At 39.8% G+C, this 14,513-nt stretch overlaps 2 protein-coding genes across 2 annotated transcripts in view; both read right to left on the bottom strand.

Moving 5' to 3' along the window:
• Window positions 1-14,513, bottom strand: part of LOC127045143 (uncharacterized) — a 1,042,790-nt gene that overhangs the window by 693,597 nt on the left and 334,680 nt on the right. The window lies entirely within an intron of this gene.
• The window catches only part of ZC2HC1A (zinc finger C2HC-type containing 1A), a 572,961-nt gene that overhangs the window by 275,323 nt on the left and 283,125 nt on the right, over window positions 1-14,513 (bottom strand). The gene's annotated exons all lie outside the window — the stretch shown is intronic.

The following is a 14,513-nucleotide window of genomic DNA, read 5'->3' as shown; positions in this document are numbered from 1 at the left end:
GTAGACTGCAGAGAGTTACAAAGGGATCTCACAAAACTGAGTGTCTGGGCATCAAAATAGCAGATGAAATTCAATGTTGATAAATGCAAAGTAATGCACATTAGAAAACATAATCCCAACTATACAGATAAAATGATGGGGTCTAAAATAGCTGTTATCACTCAAGAAAGAGATTTTGGAGTCATTGTGGATAGTTCTCTGAAAACATCCATTCAATGTGCAGCAGCAGTCAAAAAAGCTAACAGAATGAAATAAAGGGATAGCTAATAAGAAAATATCATATTGCCTCTATATCAGGGATCGGCAACCTTTGGCATGCGGCACGCCAGGGTAAACACCCTGATGGGCCGGGCCGGTTTGTTTACCTGCTGCGTCCGCAGGTTCAGCCGATCGCAGCTCCCACTGGCCGCAGTTTGCCGCTCCAGGCCAATGGGGGCAAAATGAAGCTCATTCCCTCTGAAATTCAGTTTCTTAGGCTCAAAGAACATTGTTGTTTAATTGTGAAAAGAGTTCATTTGTTAAACCCCAAACTGATTTTACGTGTGACAGACATTGTTGCACCTTGTCAGTGAATGTCCACCAGAGGCAACTTTAGTCAAAAGAACAATTCACATACCCCCCTTATGAGATACCCTCAAAACCCAGCATGAAAAATGTGGTATACATTTCTATTCTGAGTACGATAGTGCCTTGTGGAGACATTAGACTAAGCTTTAAATTGATGTATTTTCAGTGTTAATGCTGTACGATATGAGGATTGTGTGAAAATAAGTTTACTGTTCTAATAATTTCTTTTGTTGGCTTTCCAAAAGATTATACTGGCAATAAATTTGAATGCAGCAATGGATCAATCTTAGCTGTGTTTTATGCTGACCCTTCCTGATACCCTAGCTTCAGCAACATTGAAAACTGACATTATTAGTTGTTTGGCTCTATCAAACTGAAATTTTCATCTTATTAAAATGTAGTTGCCATGGAAACAACATACTTCTGTGATTTTGTTTGCAGGTGGTATCGAAAAGCTCAGCACCAATCTACAAATCAGAGCACGTTGTCTTAAAATGCCTTTTGGTGCTCTGATGCTTTTAAAATGGAAAAATGCAACTAGGAAATGTAATCTGTAGTTCTTTAGCTTAATTTACTAGAATAGCCTGTTTTCAAAAGTAATCCAAGATGTATGCCATGGAGAAGTAACACCAAGACTGCTACATGTAGTAGTGACAGACTCTGAAAATACATCTTTTATACAACTTAAGGTTGTTGGCACTTTTCTTCTGAAGTGGTTTTCCTCTTACTAATTTATTTTGATCAGGTAGCTACTGGTTTGAAAGCACCTTCCTAAGGTAGTTAAAAAGTCAGCTGAACAGCTCACTGTCTTTAATGTATTTATTCTTATAACATCCTGTGGTAATAGGGAAGTTCTATTACCCCCTTTTTGCAGATGGGGAATTGAGCCACAGAGATGGGTAAGACACTCACCCAAGGTCACACAAGAAGTCTGTAGAAGAGCAGGAACTGGAACCTGGTTCCCCTGCCTACCAGGCTAGGCCTCCCTCCCCCCAACCACTGGACAATACTTCCATTAAAAAAAACCCTGTTATCTGTTTTTTGTCATCCTGCTTGTCCACCTGCCATTTGAGCTAGAAGCATTTATTTACTTATAATATTTTTCTACAATCATTACAGACACAAGAACAACAGACTGCAGAGTATGGGGGAGGCAGCATGGGCCAGAGGATAGGGAACTGGACTGAGAGTCAGGACCCTAAGGTTTTGTCCTCCATTCTGCTGCTGGGCTGCTGTGTGACCTTGGGCAAGTTACTTTTCTTCAGGGTGCGCCAGTGGCCCCTCTGTGGTACGGAGATAATCTTACTTATTGTCCTTTGTGAAACCCTTTGAAGATAGTGCTAAAAACACCATATAAGGGCTACAAATGCCGTCTAGGTGAAAACACACCACCTAAGAACTAAATAATACTATTAAATCAAATAAAAAAGAGCAGAGAGGCTCATGTTCCACTGTGATTGGTGTGATAGAACCCCAGCCAAGCCCCTCCGCTGGACCTCTCCACGGTGGGGTTTTGAGACTGGGGACAGCTGGAGCGGAGCAGATGCCCAGCCATTTTCCATGGCACAATCCCCTGCTCAGCCCTCTGACTTCTGTATGGAAACCTGAGCTGGTTTTCAAGGTTTTAAACCTTATGTTGAAGGTTATGCACCCTCCCTCATGAACTGCAGCGACAGAATAGTTGTAGTGGGGGAGCTCAGGCATGGACTGCAATCCCAACCGTTCCTTTGGCTTTGCAATTGTGTATAAGCAGTACAATGGTTCTGGGCCACAGTAAATTTAGGGCCCAGAACCAGCATAAGGCATTTAATGAATTGTCTGTGTACATTTATGAAATAGAACATGCTTTATGTGGGGTTGCTTTTTTATCTTAAGATTAAAATTTATTGGCAGTATCAGATGTGCCCAAGGCAACAAACAAAAACAGCAGCTGCCGCAAACTCGGCGCAGAGGAGGTACAGTACAGTAAGAGTAATTCCAGGTGCCTCAGGGGCTCTTGTGCAGTAAAATCCGCTCATGGCCATCGACCAGTAGGGGGTCAGAAGAAGCTCAATCATGGGAAGAGACACTAATAGAAGCCAGTTGTACACTCAGGCAGGTAGAGGTAATTGGGAAGGCTCAAGTCAATAATGCAGCTAAGAAGTTCAAAATAATTATTTTAACTCTTTCATTGTAACCTGGAAATGGGTGGCTGAAAAACGTGCTGCCATCCAGCTACCTTTGTGCTAACATTTGGAGAAACAGCCTTTTAGAAAGCATGACAAGGAACCTAGTAGTACCTAATGTCTGTGTACTGTGCTAATAGTGAAATGCCCCATTTAAATAGGATTGATGGGCGCACCCATATTTGGTGGCATCAGAATCCTTATGGGTATATATAGTTTCCCTAATAGAGCTAATGACACTGACCTCCTTTGTACAGAGCTTTGAGATGCACTGATGAAAAGCACTATATAGCAGGGCAAGATTTGTTACTAAGAGAGCGATGAATGGGATAGTTCATATCTATGTGTTATTAACACTGACAGGTCATGAAGATAAATAAAATAACTTTTTAATTACTTCACTGCTGAATGTGCACAAGGTGGAAGAGAAGCCAAGTCTCTCTTATTTCTGATGGCTCTGCAGAGCTGAAAACAAAGTAGCAACAAATTCTTTAGTCACTAATGAGAGCCTATATAGCTCAATACACAGAAAAAGCAAGACTGTTAAATATGAAGTTGCCATTTATCCCTATTTTCAGCACTTTAACTTAAACTGCCCTTTAATATTTAAGGACATAGAAAAAATAATCCATTTTGGGCATTTTAAGACTTTTTCAAAGGGAAAAATTAATTCTATATCACTTTTGAAGAGGATGGAGGATCAAGTCTACTATCATTATCTCAAGCATGTTCTCAAGATTTTGTTCCTTAGAGGTCTATGCTGACTTTAACGTTCTTGCAGTACTCTCATTAATACAATATTACTTAATATTAACAGGAGTTCTGTAAGTGCATTAAAGAGAAAATAGGCCCATTAAAATGTATGAGTTACACGTTAATAAGACACATTGCGGTTTACTAGTTTCCTTCCCTCCTCAACTAAAATCTCTTTGCTGAATCAAATAGAACATATGCAGGAAAAATAGGCTGCTCTTCCAAAAACACTTCTAACACTTAGTTGTGAGGTGTTATGAAAGAACATTGTCCAGCTAGCCCATTGCCAGCTACATATCCTTCTCCGTTGAGAGTGCCAATCCACCAACCTGCACTAGAAAAATATTGGCAATTTCTCTTTGTTTTCCCCTTCCTTCTGGGTGTGGCTCTCTGTTAAGCATGTCTGCAGCTGTTCAGTGCTTACTAAAGGCTTTATCTGTCACCTCTTTAATCTGTCTCACTCACTCACAGTGAGCTGGTTTTCTGATTAGTTCTTCCCCTTCCTGTCTGTGATGAAAGTGTGAGGAATAATGTCAGTCAGTCTCTCTCTCAACAAGAATTTATGATATTCTCCTTATTCTGCTATTGTCATATGCTCAGATACCAGTCCAGTGTGCCTCTAGTCTCCTCTCCTTGAACACATTTACACTCTCAGACACAGTATACCTGGCTGTTTGTTCATGTATTTCTTTATTTGGGCATTTTTTCCCCACCAGAATATTTCCTTCTCAATATCAATGTGACTTTTAATTCAGTCTTGTTTTCCTCTTTACCCACAGTACATAATGACTTTTCTTTAGCTTGGTGTTTACGTGATCCCTTTTGAGTGCCTTCATTTTGCCACTCTTACAGCTTCCCACTCTCAAATCCCCACATAATTATAACATTCCCTCTAATAAGAGGGCTGGATGTGGCTTCATCTACAGCAAGCTAATATTGTTCCAACAGCTGACCAGACCAGAGGCAGGGATACAGCACCTGCATCCTCAGTAATCTTCACATTTAATTTTAGTACTCAATGAAAAATCACTATATGAGTCTTCAGAATCCTCTATGGAGCTTGGACATTCATCTCCCAGATCCAGCAGGATCCTTATCTCCCAGACTCAGTGTCTATTTCTCAGCCCCTTCATTATATATCTCAAATATCTGACTTTTATTTGTCTCTTTCCACAGTGGTTATTATATTCTTCTATGTTACCGTTCATTCACACTACTTGGAACAGCCTCTGTCTCTGCATTTTCCTCTCTTTAAATCTCTTCTCAACACCCATTTCTTCTTGGCCTTTGATGCTTATTGATCTCAATCAGACCTTATTCCCTAAGCTTTCCAGTCCACTCTATCCTTGCTTTATCCCTGCTCAAAAATAGTACCCAGTCATAGTGAGTAGATCTATGTATGGATGTCCTTCTCTAGCAAGGGTGGTAACAGTGATGATGGTGGTAAGACCACTTAGAAGCAATGACACAATCTTCCTTCAAAATCCTCAAAATGATGCACTTCAGGGGTCTTTGGATCTGTGCAAGGACAGTTGGGGACAACTGGAGAGTGTGGAAAACAAACTGTCTCCCACCAACTTTGTAAATCTTTGGACAACAACTCACTCCTGCCATAGGGTGCATTACCTTTTTGTAGCACACTTACCCTCAGTGGGGATCCCCATTAAAAGTGGGATAGCCATTGGCTGCAGGACCCTTCTGTACAGAAAGGACATCAAAGACCGAGAGTTAGCATGGAGTCATGGGGCCTCTAATCGGATACCCCTAGTGTCACCTTGCTTGCATTTTGGAAGATCCATAAGATTTGGAAGCTGTCCTTCTTCATTAAGGGACAAGAACAAAGCCTGTCCAACCAATAGAACTGTAAGGGGGAAAAATTGCATAGAGAGTTCATGGAGATTTCATTCCCTTTGATCTCCACCCAGAGTGATTCTCCTGGACAGGGAGCAATTGGGCCTCTGTGTATTTTAGATGTACAAATGGGTGCAATATCAACTTGTCTTGGATGCTATTTGTTGAGTGTAGCATTACACCACTGGGAAGCACTTTGTAGTCAAGAAGCATTTTGATATTTGCTTGATGATAATGCTAAATAAAACATGCAATACATAAAATATAAAGCTTGGTAAGGACAATATTGCAACACGTATGTGCACACAATAATTTCAGAATAAATTGTGTTTATCTCTGGTTTTCTGAAGGCAAATGAACTCAGCAGTGATGTAAAAATCTCTTGTTTGCTTTAAAGCTTTATAACAAACACTGTTATTCTATACAGAATAACATAAAACTATTCTATGAAATGGAAAAAAAATCATCTAACCAGTGGAAAGAGATCATATTCCTTCCTATAACTGGATGCTTTAAACACATGACACTCTAAATGCAGTGAAGCTTAAAGAATCGCATTAGGTGAAATATGGTATAGTAATTAGTTAATACCTTTTGTAATATATGGTTGAATTAATAAATATAATTGACAAATGTGTTCTGAGCATGGGGGATTTTGAGAGTGGGTCACAAGGGCTCGGCAGAATGACATTCTGGCTTTTCACCCTATTTACTATCCCAGGGGTCGGCAACCTTTCAGAAGTGGTGTGCCGAGTCTTCATTTATTCACTCTGATTTAAGGTTTCGAGTGCCAGTAATACATTTTAACGTTTTTAGAAGGTCTCTTTCTATAAGTCTATAATATGTAACTAAACTATTGTTGTATGTAAAGTAAATAAGGTTTTTAAAATGCTTAAGGAGCTTCATTTAAAATTAAGTTAAAATGCAGAGCCCCCCGGACCGGTGGCCAGGACCCGGGCAGTGTGAGTGCCACTGAAAATAAACTTGTGTGCTGCCTTTGGCATGCATGCCATAGGTTGCCTACTCCTGTACTATACTTTGGACAAATAACTGCAAAAGCTTTAATTTGGATGTAAATTCTGCTGTCCATTGCATGTTATAGAAATTACAAAAATAAGAAGTTTCAGGCTGGTATGAAAGCAATTTAAATAGCCAAAATGAAACCATTCAAAGGCAGAATTCTGGCATGCAGGTTTTCTTAGCTCTTTTTGTGGAATCAAACTGTTTAAGGTCTGACACCATAGCTGATTGCAGGCGGGAGAATGCTGCACCTATATCAATGGGGCAATTCACTTGTATGCTAATTGTAAAATCAGACTCTACCTCTCAACATTTTGCATGCATCTAGAGAGCAGAGTATGATCTGTTATAATTTTTTGTGAGACCTCCAAAGTTTATTAAAACACAAAAATTGCAGTAAGTGTTTCTGAGAGAACAAACCAGCAATACTCAACCTTAAACAGCCAATTAAAACTAGCTAGAAATGGCGGCCAATAAACTCACTCCAATAGTCTGGTTTCCAGAAGGCAATTTATACAAACCTTTCATGAATTAGAGGCAAAATGAACGGGATACATTATTTCAAACAAGAATAACCGGGGACATATGTGAGGAAAGATATTTGAGTATAGAAAAGCTGAGTATTATCTATTTTAGCATAGATAACACTGGTCTACAATTTTTGAGAAGTCGTCTGCTTTAGAGATAAAATGAGATATTTATTATGTATTTTGATGTGCTGAATTCAAATATGACAATTAAAACAACTGATTGGCTACTGTTTCTAAGATATTTAAGTTTTTACATTTTATGTCTATGTATATTGTGTAGATAGTAAAGTTTTAATCATAAATTGTAAACCTAGGTCTTTTCATGTGTTTATGGTTGCTTTACATGATAATATTTCACCTGTCCTGTTTATGTAACACTTTAAAAATCAGCAAAAAGATTATATAAATAAAATTTATTATGAAACAAAAGGCAAAAATCTATTTTGTACATAGTTTAGTCCTAGTCAGTGTCTACTCGGCACTTCTTGGCTTGTCTCTTGTATTCATTAAATGGAGCATCTCTTATCACTGTCCAGCAATAATCTGCAAGCATTGATGGGCTCCATGTGCCCTGATAGCCTGCCAGGAGATTCCACTGCTGTAGTCTGGAGCCCAACAGCTCTGCCTTACTCTTGGGTAGTTTCAAATCCCTGACAAGGTCATTCAGTTCACCTTGTGTTATGAGGTGTGGTTCAGTGGAGGAGGATGGGTGAAAATGTGGGTCCTGTGACATTGATGGTTCAGGACCAGAAGTTTCATCCTCTTCCTCTTCCTCGTCTGACTCAAGTGAGAATGATTCTGGTGCATCAGGAACCGGCAGTCCTTCTCCGTGGGGTACTGGGCGTATAGCTGATGGAATGTTTGGATAATGCACAGTCCACTTTTTCTTCTTTGACACACCTTTCCCAACTGGAGGCACCATGCAGAAGTAACAATTGCTTGTATGATCTGTTGGCTCTCTCCAAATCATTGGCACTGCAAAAGGCATAGATTTCCTTTTCCTATTCAACCACTGGCCAAGATTTGTTGCACAAGTGTTGCAGCATATGTGTGGGGCCCACCTCTTGTCCTGATCTCCAATTTTGCAGCCAAAATAAAGGTGATAGGCTTTCTTAACCATAGTGCTTATACTGCGCTTTTGTGATGCAAAAGTCACTTCACCACAAACATAGCAGAAGTTATCTGCACTGTTCACACAAGTACGAGGCATCTCTGCTCACTTCGGCTAAACAGAAATGTGTCCCTTTGCAAAATCAAACACTGACAAAGAAGAGAGCACGACACTGTATGATTTCTAGAGCTGATATAGGGCAATTTGTTCAGCAGAGTGATGTAAGCTTTGTTATGATTGCATCATCCATGACTTCTAGGAATAACATGAAGCAATTCATATCATGTATGATGTAATACCAGCTTCAGATTGCATCGTTCATTGTTTTGCCTAAAAAGCAAGTACTGTCCAAACCCAGTCATAGATTTATTCATAGATCCAGTCAAAGATGTATTTTAGTCATTTCTGGTTTAAATTGAGATCCCTTCCCTTTATAACTCACTTATCCTCCGCCATTCCCAAGTCAAGTGTCGTATATACTGACCCAACAGCATATCTTGAAAACTAGAGCCAATCAACAATTTTAAGCATCATTTTCGTTCTCAGTGACACAGAATTAGTAAAGTTGGACTACATTTATTTCAGAAGTATTTTGGCTGTAGAGCAGTGTAACGTGCATAGTGTCAATTTAGTTTTTTCTGAATACATCCAAACTACTGGCTTAATTGTTTTTATTGTATCTTTGTAATTACATATTATTTCTGCTTCTGAATATTTAAAACACAAAAATACATGTAACTGTCTTGGTGGGAGAACGTAACATCAGTGCTTTGTGATCTGCACTGCCTGTCTTTTGGTTTCTGAGTGGCATTTCAGGTATTGTTTTTGACCTTGAGTAACTTGGAAGTTGCCTACTTGAGCAACTGTTTCTCTCGCCATTCTGTACTACCACATGGGAGTGGGACAAGGATCAGCATTCACATTGCACTACTCTTTAGTACCCGGCTGTGATCTAACTAGTAGACCAAATTCGGTGATGAATCCTGGTCACGTGCACTTGAGGCACATTGTGCAAACACTAAGAGAACTGACATATTTGCAAACTTGAGCCCCTAAAGAATGAAAGACCCTTTTCCCTATAAAAATACCCCAAATACTGTCCTTCAGGGCAAATTGCCAGCCTGTTTACCCAGGCTTTCAGAGTGGCACGGTGTTTGTGAAAAGGTAGTGTCGACTGCATTTGATTTTATCTTTGTTTAATTGGTTTCTCAGTTGGAGCTGAGAGCAACTGTGGTTTCACGTTTTATCCCTCATTGTGAATGACTAAATAGAGTGGGGTTGGAAACAGTTTTCCCTTATTTGGAAAATAGCCAAGCTTTTAAAATTTTTCCCATCCCAAATTAAGTCAGAAAATTGAAATTTCAAATTTTCACAAGTGAAACAGATATTGGTTCAGGTCAAATAAAACTTTTTGTTCTGGTTATTTAGAAACATTTCTATTTCAACCATGTTAAAAGTATTTTACTATAATTAGCTTATATTTTGAACTGAAAAGTCATTTTGAACTGTGAAATCAACATTTTTCATTCTGAAAAAATGTCATTTTTGAAAAAAAATTCCAACATTGTTTTAAGTTCAGAAATTCCTCCAAACTGACTTTTTCCCATGAACAGTTTTGGCTTCTACAAATCAACATTTTTCAATAGGAAAATGTCTCATCAAAAAATTCCCAACCAGCCCTATAAATAATGGTCCAGATCCTGGACTGCAATTGAGTTGAGCTCAATATCCAAAAGCATATAATGAAACTGAGCAGAACTGCATGCAGACTGCATAGACTCCTTTCTGTTTCCCTGAAACTGGAGGGGCAAGGAACTGGAGTGACCCGACTACAGCAAGCCCCCTAAGAACACTATTGCTGTTGCTGCCTGCAACATGCCTGTGGAGCCATCCAACAGCACAAAATATCTGGCATGATTGTGCTCTGACCATGCCTCCTCCATACTCTAGCCATGCCCTTAGCATTGCCTGTGCCAAGGGCTGTGAGGGCAGCACAGGCCATTCAACTGACCCTTGGGTGGAGGTATTCCTTGAAAAAGGGAAGATTCACCAGCTTTGCTGCCCTGATATGCCTGCAGCAGTGATGCACAGGGGCCACATGAGAGCCCAGATCTGCGACCAGTAACTTGGAATAAATAACAAATAAATAACATTTGTTATGAAGTTTGTAGAGATTTGTCAGGTTAGTTCCAAGAAGCCTACGCCTGTAGAGTGTGTCATCAGGATGATGTTTTCACTTAGGGAACTGGCTACCAGTACAAATCTAGATTAACTGCACTGCCTGCTTTTAGTGCTTTTATAGTGTCAAAGCCCTGTAGAAACATTCCTTCGTTCATCGGTTCATTCCCACAATAGCCCTGTGAGTAGGTAAATATTATTATACCCATTCAGCCGCTGATGAGACTGAGACACAGATGTCAGTTCCTGCCCAGTGCCATACAGCAAGTCTGGGACAAAACCAGGATTAGAACTCAGCCATTCTTCAGGCATCTAGGTCACGGTGCATTTATAAAAAGCCACAAGAGTCATACATGGAGATTCACTATCACAGAATCAGCTCCCCCTTGTGGAAATGGACGTGCAATCCCTTATTGACGAAATACTATGTTATTAGGCCCACTGCTGTAATATCAATTTAATCTAAATTGTGATGTTTGAAGTCATTAGTGTAGAATTCTATCATTGTTCTTTAGGGCATAACTACTAGATTCTCTTTCTACAAACTGTCCTTACCTCCACAGAAACTGTTCTGTAGATTTACAGGAAGAAATATATGTTTAGGGATCAATTTACTCACAGCCCTGAGTTAGGGGCTGTCCAGCATAATCCCTCCTGGAAGCTTTCTGGCTCCCAGAGGGAGTGAGCATATGGCACCTTCTCTATTACTGATAACTAAGTTCCTTGACATGGATGGAGGAATGGAGGATCCCAATCTTCTTCTGCCTTCTTCAATCCTTTGGGAATATAATGTGCCATAGAGGTGCTAGGAAATACCCTCTGCACTGTCTCAAATGCTGAGACTGTGATTGTGCTCAGCCTTTGCATAAGGCATGCCAGCGAGGCGGCAGGCTCATTGTAACCCTTCCAACCCTCACAAGAGTAAAGCACAATTCATAGATTCTGAGGAAAGAAGGACCATTAGATCATCTCATCTCAATCCGGCATTTAGTAGGAGTAGCTTGTAGAGAAAGGATCCAAACTTTGGTAGTTTACATGGCTGTGAGAGAAATGAGCTTTGTTTGCCTATGCAGGACTCCTTCCCAGGTGTTTTCTCCACATCTACTTTAACTGGAAGTGAAATTTCCTGCTCTATTTACTTTTGTGACAATGGTGATTACGTATTTTTTTAATTAATGGTGCTCAATTATTATATCTCTTTTAGCTTCAGAATACAGAAATGAATCAATACACATATGTGTTAAATGAAAATGAAAAATTGAGAAGCCATCTCTCATTTAGACTTATAGGCTTTAGGGAGTGACCATCATGATCATCTAGTCTGACTTCCTGCATATTTCAGGCTACAGAACCTCACCTACCCACTCCTGTTATAGACCCCTAACCTCTGGCTGAGTTACCGAAGTCCTCAAGTCATGATTTAAAGATTTCAAGTTACAGAGAATTCATCATTTACTCTAGTTTAAACCTGCAAGTGACCCATGCCCCATGCTGCGGAGGAAGGCGGAAAACCCCCCAGGGTCTCTGCCAATGTGACTCAGGGAAAAATTCCTTCCTGACCCTAAATATGGCAATCAGTTAGACCCTGACCCTGTGGGCAAGGCACATCAGGGCAGATACCTCAGAAATAATTCTCTATAGTAACTCAGAGCCTTCCCCATCTAGTATCTCATCTCCAGCTGCTGGGGATATTTGCCCATAGCAGTCACAGATGGCCACGTGCCTTGTAGGCAGTCTCATCATACCAGCCCTTCCGTAAATGTATCACACTCAGTCTTGAAACCAGTTAAGTTATTTGCCCTCACTGCTCCCCTTGGGAGGCTGTTCCAGAACGTCACTCCACTGATGGTTAGAAACCTTCATCTAATTTCAATCCTGAACTTGTTGATGACCGGTTTATATCTACTTGCTCTTGTGTCCACATTGGTGCTTAACTTAAATAACTCCTCCCTTTCCTTGATATTTATCCCTCTGATGTATTTATTGAGAACAATCATATCTGCCCTCAGCCATTGTTTGGTTAGGCTAAACAAGCCACGCTCTTTGAATCTCCTCTCATAAAGTAGGTCTTCCATTCCTCAGATCATCCTAATAGCCCTTCTCTGCACCTGTTCCAGTTTGAAACCATCTTTCTTAAACATGGAGATGAAAACTGCACATAGTATTCCAGATGAGGTCTCACTAGTGCCTTGTATAATTGTACTAAGGGTATGTCTACATGTACAGCTCTGCAGCAGCACAACTGTACCAATACAGCTGTATCACTGCAGCGCATCTTGTGAAGATGCTCTATGCCTACAGGAAAGAGTTCTCCATTGGCATAAAAACTCACCACTTGGAGCAGCAGAAGCTACGTCTGCAGGAGAAGCTCTCCTGCCAACGTAGCGCTGTTTACATGAGTGCTTATGGCAGTGTAACTTCTGTCACTCAGGGAGATGGAATATTCACACCCCCGAGTGACATAAGTTTTGCTAATATAGGCTGTAGTGTAGACATAGCCTAGCGCTTACCTATTTCTACTATGCATGCTAGGACTGCATTAGCCTTTTTCATGGCTGCAACACAGTGGCTCATATTCACCTGGCAATCAACCAACAGACCTTGGTCTTTTCCCTTCTCTGTCACTTTCCATTGATAAATCCTCAGCTTATAGCAAACATTCTTGATAGTCCCGAAGTGCATGACTTTGAACTATTAAATTTCATCACATTTCTATTATTCCAGTTTTCAAGGCCATTCAGGTCTTCTTGTACAATATTGTGAGCCTCCTCCATATTGGCAATATCTCCCAACTTTGTGTCCTCCACAAATTTTATTAGCACACTTCTACTTTTTATGCCATCATTACTGGAAATGTTAAATAAGATTGGTCCCTTGACTGATCCTTGAGGAATTGCACTAGTAACGTCCCTGTAGCCTGATAGTCCCCCTTTCAGTAAGACCCGTTGTGGTCTCCCCTTATCCACCTTTCAATTCTCATATTAATGCCTTTCTTCTCCAATTTTACTAATAATTTCCCATATGGAACTGTATCAAATGTCTTACTGAAATCCAGGTAGATTTGATCTACTGCATTTCCTTTGTCTAGAAAATCAGTTATCTTCTCAAAGAAAGAGATCAAGTTGGTCTGGAACAACTTACCTTTTGTAAAACCATGTTGTATTTTATCCCAGTTACAGTTTACCTCTATGTCCTTAACTACTTTCCCTTTCAAAATTTGTTCCAAGACCTTACATACAATTGAGGTCAAACTAACTGACCGGTAGCTTCCCGAATCACTTTTTCCCCCTTTCTTAAAAATAGCAATTCTTAAAAATATTAGCAATTCTCCAGTCATAGGGTATGACCCCCAAGTTTATGGGGTCATTAAAAATTCTTGCTATCAGCCTTACCGTTTCAAGACCAGGAGGCAACCCATGAAGAAATACAGCAAAAAAATAGATACTAGTCCCCTGCACTCTGTATTGTTCATATACTTCAAAAACAAACAAGCCAATAAATAAAGAAATAAATATTTTAAAAAAGAGGGGAAGCTGGGAAAGGCTTGCAAATAACATGGTCTGAAAAGCAAAAATTTGGAAAGGAGTTGGTTTTGGACTGCTTACCCCTAGGCTACACAATATGTTTGCAGTCTGTAAGTAGTTACTAGATATTTGGCTCAAAGTTAATAGTCATTGAACTTTTACATCCAGAGTTTTGCTCACTATAGTGATTTTTTAAAACAAATTTATTTAAGAAATGAAGAGAATACATGCAATTATAAACTATAAATACATTCAGGTGCATACACAAAATTCAATACCTCTCAGAGTCCTGTCCAGCCCTATATTTCTATGATGCTATATAATGAGTGAAAACATCACAGGCAACTCAGAAGAGAAAATAGCATAAGCATGAGAACAATTATACACAACACTGCAAAGGGACCAGCTGGAGCAAGCAAGGAAGCTCAATTAACAGTATAAATGTATCACTCCATAAATCACCATCACGAACAATATTTCACAGATTACAGCCCTGTGGACTAGTTGCAATGCAATTAAAGTGATTCTGGCAGAAGCAAACAGTTAGGTCTTTACTAGCTGTTGCCATAAACTGGGGACACAAAACTAAAGTCATCTAGCCGGACAACAGCACAGGGATTGTATTGTTGTCCTTTAGTTTTCATTATGCTTTAGACCTAGGTGCACACAGTTATCTCAAAGAATAAGCAGAGATGCTTTTCAAACCCTACAAAAATTGGAGATCTGCAAGAACCTTTTCATTATGTTGAACTGGTGAGTTGTTAAATAACATAAGTTAGAAAGAAACAAAGGCCAAATTCTGACCTCAGTATTG

This window comes from Gopherus flavomarginatus, chromosome 2, assembly GCF_025201925.1.
Source record: "Gopherus flavomarginatus isolate rGopFla2 chromosome 2, rGopFla2.mat.asm, whole genome shotgun sequence".
Taxonomy (NCBI): domain Eukaryota; kingdom Metazoa; phylum Chordata; order Testudines; family Testudinidae; genus Gopherus; species Gopherus flavomarginatus.
Note: the sequence above shows the minus strand (reverse complement) of the source record. Positions and strands in the feature narration are given on the sequence as shown.